This window comes from Zingiber officinale, chromosome 1A (genome assembly GCF_018446385.1).
Source record: "Zingiber officinale cultivar Zhangliang chromosome 1A, Zo_v1.1, whole genome shotgun sequence".
In the NCBI taxonomy this organism is placed as follows: domain Eukaryota; kingdom Viridiplantae; phylum Streptophyta; class Magnoliopsida; order Zingiberales; family Zingiberaceae; genus Zingiber; species Zingiber officinale.
This window is the reverse complement of record NC_055987.1, coordinates 134,314,971-134,332,140: the sequence shown is the minus strand read 5'-3', so window position 1 is coordinate 134,332,140 and position 17,170 is coordinate 134,314,971.

Here is a 17,170-nt window from a genome sequence, read left to right as displayed (position 1 = left end):
TCTTGGCGACAACAACTTCTCCTCGCTTTACGATGTCCGTATCAGGTGGTACTTGCGCTCAATGTGTTTACTTGCCTTATGGGCTCGTGGTTCCTTCGAGTTTGCTACTGCACCACTATTATCACAATAAATTGTGATTATTTTCAGCAAACCAAGAATCACATCTAAGTCCATCAAAAAGTTCCTGAGCTATACAACTTCTTTGGCTGTCTTAGAGGCTGCCACATACTCAGCTTCCATGGTTAGTCTGAAATGCATTTCTGCTTAACACTCCTCCATGCTATGGCTCCACCTCCTAAAGTAAACATATAGCCTGATGTAGACTTACTATTGTCCCTATCGGATTGGAAGTCAGAATCCATGTAACCCACATGGAGCAAATCATCTGCCTTGTAAACCAGCATATAATCTCTAGTCCTTCTCAGGTACTTTAATATATGCTTTACGACAGTCCAATGTCCCTGTCCTGGATTACTTTAATATCTGCTAACCATGCCCACGACAAAACAGATATCCGGTCTCGTGCATAACATAGCATATATTAGGCTTCCTACAGCTGAAGCATAAGGAACTGCCTTCATTTCTTCTATCTCTTTTGATGTCTTCGGAGACATCTCTTTAGATAAAGATACTCCATGCCTAAAAGGTAGAAAACCTCTCTTGGAGTCTTGCATGCTAAAACGAGCTAGGATTGTATCGATATATGAAGCTTGGGATAAGCACAACATTCTTTTCTTACGATCCCTTATTACTTTGATCCTAAGAATATGTGCACATTCTCTCATGTCCTTCATATCGAATTACTTGGACAACTATATCCTTACTTCCGACAATACTTTGATATTGTTTCCAACTAATAAAATGCTGTCTACGTATAGTACAAGAAATACCACCACGTTTCCATCACACTTCTTGTATACACAAGACTCATTCGGACACTGAATAAATCCATACGACTGGATTACTTCATTAAACTGGATGTTCCAAGACCTTGAAACTTGCTTCAGTCAATAAATAGACCGATTAAGCTTACATACTAGATTCTCTTTGCCCTTTGCAATAAACCTTTCTGGTTGCTTCATATGGATGTTTTTTTTTCAAGACTTCCGTTAAGGAAAGCTGTCTTGACATCCATTTGTCATACCTCATAATCCATATGAGCAATAATAGATAAGAGTATCCAGATAGACTTAAGCATAGCTACTGGTGAAAAGGTTTCCTCATAATCGATTCCCTCTTTTTGAGTATACCCTTCGCAACAAGCCTTGCTTTGAAGGTTTCTATCTTCCCATCTTTCTCTCTTTTCCTTTTGTAGATCCATTTACATCCAATAGCTTTTACACTATTAGATGGTTCTAATAGCTCCCAGACTTTGTTAGAATACATAGATTCTATTTCTGAATTCATTGCTCTTTGCCAAGATGTTGCATCTTTATCTTGGAGTGCTTTGTCATATGTTCAGGGATCAGGTCCATGTTTACTTGGGATCAAGTCCGATGACTCTCCCAAAAATATAAATATTTCAGGTTGTCTCACAACCCTCCCACTACGATGAGGCACTGTCTGTAGTTGTGTGTCATTTATGATACGTGTTGCAGTTTCTTGTGATATTTCATCTTGCACTGTTGGTACTAAAGTAGGCGTGCCCTCTCTCATTTCTTCTAGAACAATTTCACTCATGGGCTTATGGTTTATTACATAGTCCTCTTCTAAAAATCAAGCATTCGTGCTAACAATGACCTTATGATCTTTAGGACTATAAAACAAATCACCTTTCGTTCCTTTGGGATAACCTATAAACAGGCGAACTTTTGTATGAGATTCCAACTTATCAATATCTCCCTTCAGCACATGTGCTGGACTACCTCATATCCGAATATGACTCAGACTAGGCTTACGCCCATTCCACAATTTCATGGGAGTAGAGGATACTGATTTAGAAGGTACCAGGTTCAGAATGTACACTGTCGTTTCTAAAGCACATCCCCAGAATGAATTTGGTAATTTTGAATAACTCATCATCGATCTAACCATTTCCATAAGAGTCCTATTCCTTCATTCTGCCACACCATTCTGTTGGGGTGTACCAGGTGCAGACAATTGGGATTGAATCCCAACATCTGATAAGTAATTTCTAAACTCTCCTGAGAGGTACTCGCCACCACGATTAGACCATAGTGTCTTGATACTTTTACCGTGACGTTTCTCCACATCAACCTTGTACTCTTTGAAATTATCAAAGCACTCAGACTTGCAGCGCATGCAACAAGTAAATGTACCCATATCTCGAATAGTCATCTATAAAAGAGACGAAATATTCGAAACCACCTCTCGCCTGGATAGTCATAGGTCTACACAAATCAGAATGAACCAATTTCAACACATCTTTTGCTCTATACCCCTTCTCCTTAAAAGGTCTCTTGGTCATTTTTCCTTCCAAGCAAGATTCACAGGTTGGAAAGTTTTCCAACACTAATGAATCCAAGAGTCCATCGGCTATTAGCCTTTGAATCCTACTCAAGTTAATATGACCAAGTCTTAGATGCCAAAGATATGTTTGGTTCATTTTTGAAGGTTCCTTTCTCTTATTAGAATTAGAGGGAGTGTTATTAATTTCCATTTGTTGCTTTGTGGGAGTTATCGGATTTAGAGTATACAAATTGCCAACTAATGTATCAGAATAGATAATTACCCTATTTTTCTTAACAACCACCTTATCATCAAAATAAATAGTATATCCATTCATAAATAGTTTAGAAATCGATATTAAATTCTTTCTAAAACTTGGTACATAAAGACAATTTCTCAAAATCAAAGTTCTATTCCTATCGAATGATAAGTAGACGTCTCCCACTGCAACAACCTCCACTTTCATAGCATTGCCCATGTAGACGGTTATCTCTCCCTCATATAGTCGTCGGGGTTCCTGGAACCCCTGCAATGTATTGAAGACATGATCAGTGGCTCCTGTATCTACACACCAGGTACTGGTAGATAACACTGTTAAATATGTTTCAACTACTAGAGAATAAGATATACCTTTATTATTCTCTTTCTTACGAGGACAGTCCGCCTTCCAATATCCAGACTGCTTGCAAATGAAGCATTTACCCTTGGGCTTCTTCACTCCTACTTTTAGTCCATTACCTAGAGATCGATTCACTTTCTTTGCTGAGTCAGCTTGTTTCTTCTTCTTCTACTTGCCTTTCGACTTAGAAATAGAAACATTTTTAGCAAAGTGAATTTGAGAATTATGACGAAATAACCCTTCTGCTTCCTGAAGTTCTGTCAGTACTTCCGCCAATGAATAAATCCTTTTATTTATATTGTAGTTCAGGTGGAACTGCTCAAAACTTTTGGGTAACATTTGGAGAATAATATCGACCTGGGTTTCCCCATCGATTTCAGCTTCAAGGATTTGTATCTCATTTATGTAAGCCATCATTTTGAGGATATGATCCCTTACGGGCGTCCCCTCAGACATGATGGTTGTCATTAAGTTTCTCATTGTCTCTTGCCTAACAACCTGATTCTGGTGTCCGAAGAGTTTCTTGAGATTGTACATCATGTTATAGGCTGTAGGCATGGACTGATGTTGATGTTGCAGCACATTTGACATAGAAGGCAAAATGTAACACCGCGCCATCTCATCTGCCTTTACCCATTTCTTGTGATACTCAATCTCCTCTTCACTAGAATTACTATTAGGCTCATTAGGACAGACCTCTAACAGTACAAACTTATAGCCTTCAGCAGTTAGGACAATGTCCAGGTTTCTTTTCCAATCTATGTAATTTGGACCAGTAAGTTTGTTCTCTTTTAGAATAATAGCCAGTGGGTTGAAAGTCATCATAAGAATCACAAAATAAGTTTTGGTCAATACTTTAGAATTTAGAATAATTTTGAGTTCTCAAACAATATTATTTAAATTCACCAACACCTCAAAACACCGTGAATTTTGTATGCCACGTTAGTGTGGACGTATACAAATTCAAACATTTGTAAGAGGAGGTTTTACCTATTAATTTTATTCTTGTCATCCTAACTTTATGATAAATAAAATTAATAGTTGGTATTTCTTTGATCACACAAATAATAGCAGTGACTCCGATGGAGAGGATACTATTAAATGCGCCTAAGTGTATACCATTACTTGATACTTAGTCCATTAAATAGGATTGTGCCCCTTCAGTTGGAGAAGATCACACACTCCTAAATAATTTCGTATAATTATCCATAAAGGAAGTTTGATCTAGTGATCCGCAAACAAACTCATCTGATATGGAGGGAGGCACTCAGAGCCAATGCGCAAGTTTGTTTGCATCACTTACAAACCAGTAATGAATACCGTGGAATTTATTTATAAATCCCTCTCCCACTTAGTTATTTAACATGAGGATTTTAACATGCACACACACACACATCACATCAAATAAAAGCAATAAATATAGAAAAATAATTTTCCAACTATTATTGCCTCTTCCATCACTGTCCTCCATGTGCTACCAACCCTAGCTGCTGTCATCTTTAGCCACTACAATCGAGTCTAGTCATCGCATCTATCTTGCTTCTTTTTCCGCTGCACCTCTGGTCCTCAAATAGTACCACGCCTCGAAAGGATACGATCCGTGACAAAAATAAAATTTTACATATATCGATCCTATATTCTACAAAGGAATGTACATAGAGTCTAGATTGAACAATAATGTAAAATCCTAAAACTAATACAGCTCCTGCTATATTTAATAAGTACAATCATGCACACACATAAAATGCCCTCGACATGTCCGAGGGTCCAATCACATATAATCACAATAGGCCATAATAGTTGGAGTCTGCAACCACAGATTTAATCTATTTGCACATCCTACTATTATCCTGCCTAAAATATGTATGACATGTGCACAATTAAACTAAAACCAAACACATAGAGGTTAAAACCTAGCTCTGATACCAATTGTTGGTTGCTACTCGGAATACCATCCTAGTTCCCCTGTATAAAAAGTTGTACAAGCATAGAACTATCCTAGCTACCCATGTGCTCTACTAAAGTTAAATTTGGATTGCAAACGATGCTTAACATTATTAATCCAAATTTCCCCTTTAGAAGTTAAACTTGGATTGGGAACGAAACTTAACATTCTTACTCCAAGTTCAACCAATGAGATTTTTCTAAGTTAAACCATATTACAGAAGTTATCAAATATCTATTTCAAAGATCGGCTTCTAGGTTAAATATGGCGAGACACTAGGCCTTCTTGGGTATGGGATCATCCACCATTTACTAGACAAAGCCTCACAAAGAAATTGGATATTTAATTTCTTACAGTAAACTAGGTTTAACTATAGAGAGCTCAATAGAAGCACAATATCGAAACATGAAATCGAAACGAAAATGGATAACAAAAATGATAAATAAAACCGATAACCTCTTGTGTTTGGTTTTTCAAGATATATATAAAAGATGAACTAGTTATGATGCGGAAACTAATAACTAGTTATACCTTTTATAGCTTATAGACCTCTTGATCTTCTATTGTATTCCTCTCATTTTCTTGGACATCGTGTGAGTGACGATCTACCAAGATGAAATCCACCCAAGCCTTTTCTTCTTGCTTCCAAGTTTCGGCCACCAACAACCTCCAAAGGATGATGAGTTTCGGCCACCAACGAATCTCCAAGGGGCGCTAGGAAATAATGCCTCCTTTCTCCTCTTATTCTTCAAGCAAAATCCGGCCACCAAACAAGCTCCAAGAGATGATGCCGCCGGACACCAAAGAGGAAGAGAAGGAGAATAGGGAGGGTCGGCCACAAGGAATAAGAGAGGAAGAATAATAGATGTGTTCTTCAGTAAGGCACCCCCTCCACCTCTTTTATATTCCTTGACCTTGGAAGATAAGGAAAATTTTAAACATAATTAAAACTTCCTTATATTCCTTGCCAATGACTAAAAAGGAAAGTTTTAAAACAAAAATTTAAACTTCCTATTCTTCTTGTCATGGCTGGCCATATCTATTGCCTCAAACAAGGAAAGTTTTAAACATAAAATTAAAACTTTCTTATTTGTTTCTGGTAAAAAATTTTAATTAAAAAATTTATTTCTTTAAATCCCTTGTTGGTTGTAAAAGGAAAATTATATAAATTAATTTTTTTTTTAAAACATGTGGATGGTTGCAAAAAAGGAAAGTTTTATCAAAAATTAAAATCTTCCTTTTAACTACAAATAATGAAAGATATCAAGCATTTCTCTTAATCCTTTGTAGAAATCTATAAAAGGAAAGATTTAAAATTTTAAAAACTCTCTTTTAAAACCATGGTTTCCACATAAGGAAAGATTTAAAATTTAAAACCTCCTTTTAATCTTAATGTGGTCGGCCACCCTTGCTTGGGCTCCAAGCTAGGGCCGACCACAACTTGGATCCCTTCTTGGTTTGGTTTGGCTGACCCTAGCTTGGGCTCCAAGCTAAGCTTGGGCTCCAAGCTAGGCTTGGTCGACCACCAAGAGGTGGGTAAGAAGTTGGGTTTTGGTGGATATAAGACTTTGTTGGTGTAGTAAGTATCCGACGATCGAGCCTCAGTTTTGATAATGACAAAGGGATTCAAAGTTAAGATTCCTTGTTATCTAACGTGGTTAAATAAGGTTTCAGGAAAGTCCTAACTACGGTTAGGCAGGGGAAAATCCTAAGGGGGGGGGGGGTAACCTTAGGTCCTAGGGGGTGGTAACCCTAGGTGAAGGAAAATCCTAAGAGGGGGTAACCTTAAGTCCTAGGGGGCGGTAACCCTAGGTGGAGGAAAACCCTAAGGGGCGGCAACCTTAGGTCCTAGGGGGCGGTAACCCTAGGTGGAGGAAAACCCTAAGGGGCGGCAACCTTAGGTCCTAGGGGGCAGTAACCCTAGGTTGAGGAAAACTCTAAGGGGCGGCAACCTTAGGTCCTAGGGGGTGGTAACCCTAGGTAGAGAAAAACCCTAGGGGGCAGTAACCCTAGGTCCTAGGGGGTGGTAACCCTAGGCGGAAAGTCCAGTCGGTCTGGAGGACCGGACTGGCATCAGGTAAATCTCCTGAGTGGAGTAGGTGAGGACGCGTTCCCCGTAGAGGGAACAGTAGGCGTCGGGTCGACCTAGGGTTTCCGGTGGAAAACCCGAAGTCAGACTCGGACAGTCTGGAGACTGTCATTATCATATCTATTATGTTTTATGTGCTAACTTTGTGCTGTAGGGTATATTTGGGATTAATGTATCTTGTAGGGACCAAAGTGCAAAGATTAACCTCGGATGAATAGTGTCCGATGCGCCTCTATGGAGCTTGGAGGCGCGTCGGGTGCAAGGTTGAAGCTGGCTGCGAAGTGGAGCTGGAGGCGCCTTCATAGGGATTGAAGGCGCCTTGGACCATTGATTGAAGGCGCCTTGGAGCTTTGATGAAGGTGCCTTCAGGTTGGGATAAGCAGCAGTCAACGGAGGTTATCACAGCGCAGGAACAGGGATAAGTTTAAGGTGCCTTGACTGGCACTGAAGGCACCTTGAACGTCCAATAAAAGGACATCTCGACCAGCAGCTTGAATCATCTTCTTCCAAGCAATCCTTCTGCGACTAGCTGCTAACGACACGATCCCGAAGTGCTACGACAATCACCCGACGACCCGGAGCTCCGAATCTTCATTTCTTAATTATCGTCGGTATAATTAATTCTTGTCAATTATTGTACTTCAGCTTGTAATTATTCTGAACTTATAGTTGTTGCCCATGGAAAGCGATCAAGGATCGCGGGCCTTCGAGTAGGAATCGTCATAGGCTCCGAATGAAGTAAACGACCGTGTTCTTGTGTGTTTGCTTCTTCTTTATTCCGCTGCGAGTTTTAACTCCGATAGTGTTTAATCTAACGATTTACGATTCCGAACCGAGTGAAAGCCACGAGCGCTATTCACCCTCCCTCTAGCGCTTCTCGATCCAACAGTTGGTATCAGAGCGGGGTCGCTTCGAATAGGTGAAACCACCATTCGAGCATTTCTTTTGTGGTTTTTTCGTCTATTTACGCCTTTTATTTTTTTCCCTCCAAAACTATTTTCAAAAAATTCAGTTTCATCTTTTCACAATTGATTGGGATTAATGAAATATCGCAATTTAGCAAATTTTGAAATAATATTTTTTATATTATTTTAATAATATTTTTTTATTTTTTTATTATTTTTTTTCAAAATTTGTAAATTGCTATTTCTATCTTTATTCTGCACTACTAATCCAAGACCAAGTCTTGGAACAAGTTTTTTGTTTATATTGCGTGCTAGGTTCTTAAATGGCCTATGAAGATGGATACAACACCGCAAGTCTACCACTCTTGTCCAGCAAAAATTTTGGTTACTGGAAAGACCAGATGGAGCACCAACTGAAAACCCAAGTGGAGACATGGACTATAGTCCAGATCGGACTCATCCTTCCAACTGAAGAAGGTGTATCCATCACCTATGACAAGTGGGATGCACAAATGATAAGAAACTTCGAGACAAATGCAAAGGCAACATGTATTCTCCTAGGCGGACTATCAAATTCAGATTTTGATCAAGTCGGAAGGTTCGACACTGCTAAAGAGCTTTGGGAGAAACTACTCAAACTTCATGAGATTCCTTCAGAGTCAGAAATTGAACAAGACTGCGAACCCAAATACGAATCTCCAGAGTCAACCTCCGAACCAGACTCAGAAGAATCAGATCAGACCGATTTCATAGCACTAATGGCCAGAGAGGAAATTGCTGACTCTGAGTCTGAACTCGAGGTGGCAACAGTCAAGGGGGAGGATCCTGTCATGAATTTGAGAGGTAAGATTGTAAATTCAAAATACAAATGCCACATAACTTGTTTTAAGTGTAGGGAGAGAGGACACTATAAAAACGAGTGTCGTACTCATAAGACTCGGCCGGTACAATCGAAGAAGAAAGAGAAAATGATCAAAAGAGGGAAGGAACAAATTAAATGCTCCAAATGCAAACAAATGGGTCACTGCAAAAGACAATGCCCAGAAAGAAGACCCAAGAATCCAGAGGAAGAAATCAAGGTTAGTACATTTACATTATATGAAAATCTAGTTTTTACAACACATGATTGCACTAGTTTAACTAATCCTGCTTGCTCTAGTATAGATTTCTCTTCAAAATTAGATATGCATGCTAATAATATAATGAATAAAATTAATTCAAATAAAAATAAGAAATTAACTTTAAGAAAATTAGGAATACAAAATAATATTTTAAAAGATAAAATTGATAAATTAGAAAAGATTGTTAATAATTTAGTCAAATCACAAAATCTAGACTTAGATTACAAGTCTAAAGTAAAACTTAAACACTACGGAACAAGCTAAAAAGGAAATCAAATTAAATAAACTTAAAATTTAAATTAAATTAAAAATTAAAAATTAAATTAAAAATTAATTCAAATTCAACTTAAATCAAATAAAAATAGAAGGAGGATCCAGAATAGCTGGCACCCCCAACTAAACTAGCCGACTGGGTAACCGAACTTAATCTACCCGAAATGGATAAACAAGAGTAGACTACCCAGCAGGGTAATTAAGGTTAGATAAAATGGGCTAGGTTTAACTTGACCCACGGTACTGGTGAAGTTTTTGGATGATAGTACGTTAGGGAAGCTTGGGCATCGCATGTCTAGGAAGATATGGCTTCGACCTGGTGCATTTGGCCAAGTGGAACTGACCGAAGCTACCCTTAAATGGATCCTAACTAGTTAGACCAAGGTTTAGTATTAAGTTCAATGGGTAGGACTATTTGGAAAACCTCGAAGGCATGGTTACTTTAATGAGTTCCTTGTGACTCACCATAGCCCAGAAGTTTATCCAAAGAATGCTTACTTGTTGAACCCAAAGCTAAACCTGAATCTAACACAAAGTTAAACTAAACCCTTAAATTGAACCTCAATTCATCTCACAACAATTATAGGAGTACCTGATTGAAAATTTAGATCGGGTGAGATGACTAAGGAATTTAAAATTCAAATTCATAACTATAATTAATTCAAATTCAAAATTAAATTCGTAATTAATATCATTTTTTTAATGAAATCAATTTCAAAATTATTTGAAAAATCTTTTAAAAATTAATTTTAAAAATCTTTTAAAAATCATTTTAAAAAATTATTTAAAAAATTCTTTATTAAATAGTTTTAAAAATTATTTGAAAAATTCTTTAAATCGTTTTAAAAAATATTTGAAAAATTATTTTGAAAAATAATTTTAAAAATCACTTGAAAAATTCTTTAAAAAAATATTTTAAAAATTATTTGAAAAATTCTTTTAAAAATTATTCAAAATCATTTTAAAAAATTCATCTGAAAATTATTTTAAATATTTGAAAATCATTAGGAAATCATCTTAAAAATCATTTGAAAAAACATTTTAAATATTCAAAATCACTATCTATAAAATTATAGTTTTTCAAATTATAATCAAATTTCAAGTTATTAAAATTTTAATTCTTTTCAAATTATAATTTCAAACTCAATTAATTGAAAATCTTCAAAACTTTAAATGTTTAGTCTTTTGAAACTCTAACTTACTTTAATTATCAACTGCAAAGACAACTCCATCTTACGTTCACTCATATGCTAAACATGCTTGTTAATCTAGAATGAGTCTGATGGAAAATTAGAAAAATAATTTTTTAACCTCTCATGCTTGAACTCCTGAACTCAAAAATTTATTAAGGCATTAATTAAGGGGGAGTGATTTTGAGTCGGTTTTAAAATTAGTTTTTCTTTAAAAATTTTGACTTGACCTCAAAATTAAAAACTATTTTTGGCATATCTTCGAAAATTCAAGTTATTTTTAACTTAGCTTTAAAATTAAAATTATTTATGACCTGACTTTTAAATTATAACTCCTCTAGAAGCTAAATGTTTTCAAAGCTAAGTACTTAATTAAGTTTTCTCTAACTAAACTTAGTTAAATTATTTTCTAAACTTAGCTAATTGGCAAGATATTTTCTCAACGCAATGATTTTTAAGTTGAAAACATAGCTAAGTATTTTCAAATTTAGCTAAATATTTTTTTTCTTTTTAAAAAACATTTAGCTAAGTACATTTTAAAGTGTTTTTTAAAAAAAAAAATTTAGCTAAGTGTCTCTCAAAGCAATTGTTTTCAAATGCTAAGTTCTGCTGAAAATGCTAAGTATTTTCCAAAGCATTCTCAAAATTTCATCAAAATAGTTTTTTTTGAAAAACTAAATCTTTTTAAGGTTAAATACTTAACAAAACTATTATCTTCATAAGTTTAGCTAAGTCCTTGATAAAAGTATTTTAAAAAGTAAAAATCTTAGCTAAACTAAATCTTGATCAATTTTTTTTTAGCTAAACTCCCTCTTTAAAAACTAAGAATTTAAAGTGTTTTGATATCACAAAAATTTGCTAAGTTACTGTTTAAAGATAAAATAACTTTATCTCAGCTAAAAGTATATCTCAAACGAAAGGAAGAATTTTGCTTTCAAAATTATGATAACATTTTTGATTTCACCTAGCTAAAAGTCTTACAAGAAAAACTAAGTGTTTATCAAAAGTATGCTTAACCCTCTATTTTTCTCTTTGAAAGATAAGATAAAAAATTGTCTTTGAAAGTTAAGCTAAGGCCTAGATTTTCTTCACTCTCTTGGGTATTTTGATATGGCAAAGGGGGAGAGTAGGAAGAAATTCAAAGAAAATTAAAATTCAAAGAAAATTAAAAGGAAATTTTTTTTGTGAATGTGCCCATGCTTTATGCCTGTGCTTATTTATGCTTATCTTTATTGCATTTTTTACTTAACTTTGAATTTCGATTGTCATAATCAAAAAGGGGGAGATTGTTGGTGCAACAAGCATCCGACGATCGAGCCTCAGTTTTGATAATGGCAAAGTGATTCAAAGTTAAGATTTCTTGTTATCTAACGTGGTTAAATAAGGTTTCAGGAAAGTCCTAACTACGGTTAGGCAGGGGAAAATCCTAAGGGGGGGTAACCTTAGGTCCTAGGGGGTGGTAACCCTAGGTGAAGGAAAATCCTAAGGGGGGGGGGGGGGGGGGGAACCTTAGGTCCTAGGGGGCGGTAACCCTAGGTGGAGGAAAACCCTAAGGGGCGACAACCTTAGGTCCTAGGGGGCGGTAACCCTAGGTGGAGAAAACCCCTAAGGGGCGGCAACCTTAGGTCCTAGGGGGCGATAACCCTAGGTTGAGGAAAATCCTAAGGGGCAGCAACCTTAGGTCCTAGGGGGTGGTAACCCTAGGTAGAGAAAAACCCTAGGGGGCGGTAACCCTAGGTCCTAGGGGGTGGTAACCCTAGGCGGAAAGTCCAGTCGGTCTGGAGGACCGAACTGACATCAGGTAAATCTCCTGAGTGGAGTAGGTGAGGACGCGTTCCCCGCAGAGAGAACAGTAGGCGTCGGGTCAACCTAGGGTTTCCGGTGGGAAACCCAAAGTCAGACTCGGACAGTCCGGAGACTGTCATTATCATATCTATTATGTTTTATGTGCTAACTTTGTGCTGTAGGGTATATTTGGGATTAATGTATCTTGTAGGGACCAAATTGCAAAGATTAACCTCGGATGAACAGTGTCCGAGGTGCCTCCATGGAGCTTGGAGGCGCCTCGGGTGCAAGGCTGAAGCTGGCTGCGAAGTGGAGCTGGAGGCGCCTTCATAGGGATTGAAGGCGCCTTGGACCATTGATTGAAGGTGCCTTGGAGCTTTGATGAAGGCGCCTTCAAGTTGGGATAAGCAGCAGTCAGCGGAGGTTATCACGGCGCAGGAACAGGGATAAGTTTTGGGGTTCAAGGCGCCTTGACTGGCACTGGAGGCGCCTTGAACGTCCAATAAAAGGACATCTCGACCAGCAGCTTGAATCATCTTCTTCCAAGCAATCCTTCTGCGACTAGCTGCTAACGACACGATCCTGAAGTGCTGCGACAACCACCCGACGACCTGGAGCTCCGAATCTTCATTTCTTAATTGTCGTCGGTATAATTAATTCTTATCAATTATTGTACTTCAGCTTGTAATTATTCCGAACTTATAGTTGTTGCCCACGGAAAGCGATCAAGGATCGCGGGCCTTCGAGTAGGAGTCATCATAGGCTCCGAACGAAGTAAATGATCGTGTTCTTGTGTGTTTGCTTCTTCTTTATTCCGTTGCGAGTTTTAACTCTGATACTGTTTAATCGAACGATTTATGATTCCGAACCGAGTGAAAGCCACGAGCGCTATTCACCCCCCCCCCCTCTAGCGCTTCTCGATCCAACAGACTTTATAAATAAGATGCTACAATAGGGACCGAGAGGAGGAATTGGTTTTGGTCTCCCGATGAGCTTGAGCTTCCCGTGTTCACCTTGAACACCAAACTCAAGTTCATCAATAATATCTCATTCCACTAAAGAGTTATTATTGCACTACCGCACCAATACCATATTACTATATGGGCTCTTTCTTATCATGAGTGTGTTAGTCTCCCTGTGTTTAAGATATTGAATGCCCACTAATTAAATGAGTTACTGACAACTCACTTAATTAATATCTAGCTCCAAGAGTAGTACCACCCATCCTTATCGTCATGTCAGACTAAGTCTACCTGCAGGGTTTACATAACAATTCTTATGAGCTCCTCAAGGGGACATCATCAACCTAGATTACTAGGACACAGTTTCATTCTATAATCAACAACACACCTTATAAATAATATCATTTACCAACTTATTGGGCCTATTGATTTAACGAACTAAATCATATCTTTTGATAAATTAAAGAAATAAATATTAAGTATACGCAGTTGTTATTATATCATGATTAAGAGTATGCACTTCCATAATAATAGAGGTTTTGTTCTTTAATATAGCTAGTCAGTATAAAAAGAAACTACCTCAAATGGTACTGCTCAATACACTCATAGTGTACTAGTATAATTTATTAGTCAAGATAAATTAATACCTAATTACACTACAATCACTTCAATGGTTTGTCCCATTCCATCTTGGTTGTGAGCAGCTGTTTATAATTTATAAGGAATTGATAACATGAACATCTGTGTGTCTCCTCATACCATGCTATCTACAATATAAATTAAACGGACAACTACACTTAGCATAAATGTAGATATTTGACCAATGTGATTCTTATTTCAAAATAAATTTTTACAAAAGCTAGACTTTTAGTATACACTCTAACAATTTTGGGTCGACCGACCTTGAATGAATTCAGGGCGGTCGTTTCTACTTTTTGTCAGAAAATAAAATTCCCCGTGGATGATCAAATTGCGGAGGTTAAAGGAGATCAAATAATAGTACATAAGTGTTATGTATAAATTGTCGGGGTGGAAGCTAATGTCGCTCGAAAAGCTCAAAGGATGGATATCAACGCCATTCATGAAAAGGCGCCCACTCTCATGTATGAAGAAGAGGAAGAAGTGCAAATACAACTTGGCCGACCGGAAGCTACCACACATATCGCTTCCGACCTAGATCCTGAGCTCAAAGAAGATTTAATAAAATGCTTGACAAAAAATAGTGATGTATTCGCTTGGACACCTAAAGAAGTAAAAGGTGTCTCACCAATAGTTATGGAGCACGCTCTTCATGTTTATCCTGACGCCCGACCGGTCAAGCAATAGAAGAGGGATTTTGGGGCTGATTAGAATAAGATTATCAAAGAGGAAGTAGATAAGCTACTGGAGGCTAGATATATCCGGAAAGTACAATTCCCAAGTTGGCTGGCTAATGTAGTTCTAGTTTCTAAACCGGGCAACAAATGACGAGTGTGTATTGACTTCAGAGATCTCAACAAGGGCTGTCCGAAAGACTATTATCCTTTACCTCGCATAGATCAAGTGGTGGATTCTAAGGAGTATCATCAAATTCCACTTGCTAAGACCGATCAGGAAAAGGTTAGCTTTATAACTGCTGAAGGTACTTATTGCTATAATGTTATGCCTTTTGGTCTCAAGAATGCAGGGGCTACTTATCTGCGACTTATGCACAAGGTTTTCGAGAAGTAGATTAGTAGAAATATGGAAGTTTATGTGGATGATATTCTTATAAAAACTATAAGGGCTTCTAATTTATGTGCTAATATTGAAGAAACTTGTTGGACTCTGAGAAGGTATGAGCTCAAACTTAATCCCAACAAATATTTATTCGGTGCCAAGAGCAGGAAGTTCCTGGGATACATGGTGATCGAGCGAGGCATAGAGGTCAATCCTAACAAGGTGAAAGCATTGCAAGACATGGCTCCCCCAAAGAACTTGAAGCCTTAGTCACACTAGTCTTCTCAAAATCAATTCTAGGATTGCTTCCCTTGTAACTTTGACTTGACTCATAGACCTAGGACTAGTTCTATAACTATATGGAACTCTATGGTATGAAGGCATATCCTTCTTGGCTTTAGGTTTGTATCCCAAACCCCTACAACCATTGGATAAATCTTGTATGTTTTTACTTAGATTTTTGTTCTTGGACCCTTTTTCTTCATTTGTTATTTTTCTAAGGATTCTTTCTAATTTTCTAAGCCCTGACTTCAAGATTTGATTTTCCTTCCATAAATCCTCAAACTTAGATTTTTCATTTATCTTTTGAGAATTTTTCTTTTTAGGCATATATCAATTTTTCTTAAATTTCATGTCTAAATTATTTTCTACCCTCCTATCCTTATATAAGGTAATTCTAGCATCATATACTACATATTTTTTTTAATCCTATTATGCTTCCTATTTTCATGATAAACAACATTAAAATGATATAAATTATTTCTAGCTTGTTTTTTTTATCACTTCTTAAAGGAATTGTACCAATAAATGATACCTTGGGTTTACTCTTAAGAGTTCCCTCTTGAATTGAACTTCCTCTTTGGTTTTTGATCAAAATCTTTCTTCTTGGGCATTGATTCTAGTAGTGCCCCTTTTTATGACATAGGAAGCATATAATATGCTCCTTGCCTTTGCATACCAAGGTTCTGACTTCTTTTGATTTTTCTTTTGCCTTGGAAGCCACTTGAACCTTCTTCTTGACCAAATTAGATCATTTGCTTTTATAGTGTCCTTTTTTCCTACACTCAAAGCATATAATGTGATTTTTATTATTATTACAACTTGAAATTTTTATACCTTCACATGTAGGGGTGACACAAGATCCTCCATTTAATCTTTCTTGACATGTAAAAGTGGCACAATTTTCATTCGATCCGGATATAGAGACTTCTTCTTGATCCAACATTGATGATTAATGCTCCCCTTAATTTTTGAGGTAGATGCCTCTTGACTTTCTTTATCTTTGGACGTTGAGCATATCTTAACCTCTCAAAATCCTTATACACATGAAACAAAGAGTTTTCCTCTTTGCCTTTGTCATTGCACTTCATTGAGGATGGATCTTTATGGAGCTTTACCAATTTGCTCCATAGCTCCTTGACATCTTGATATTCACGCCTTCACTCAAGGATCAAGGAGCTCATTACTGGACTCACGAATCTCTGAGAAAAGGTAAGTAACCGAGATTTGCTAAGGTACACTCTTAATACATTTCCTAGAAATATTGAATGTGCATCATTAGTAGAAGCTTATTATATATCTAAGGATCTAGATTCAACTACTTTAGAAGAATTATTTTCAACTTTTGAAGTTCATGAAACGAGATGTGTAGGTTCGAAGGAGCATAACATTGCCTTAAAGGTAAAGGCGGACGAACAAGATTCAGAATCTTCTCTCGATGATAATGAAACAACATTGATGGTACGTAAATTTAAAAAATTATTTAAAACTAGAAGACTTAATCAAGTGCAGGGTAGAAAAAGAATGATAAGATACTACCACTACAATGAAGAAGGGCATGTGAAATATAACTACCCTAAATTAAAAGACAAGGACAAGAACAAGAAACCAACCCAAGTGAACAAGTATAAGAATATGAAGGCGATGTGAGACGAAACGTCGTCCGAATCAGAAATTGAAGTCATCGCTAGACTTGTGCTAGTGGCAAGTCACCAAGAATAAGGAGACGAAGCAAGCTTGTTCGAAATGAGCATCAAAAGCATCGATGAAGGGGGAGCGACATCGGAAGAAAGTAGTACTTTAGGGAGAGCTTTAGATCACGGGATCGACAAGGTAAATCAGGTACGATCTCTTCCTTCTAATAAATTATTTTAGTTTGTTAAATTATTAACAAA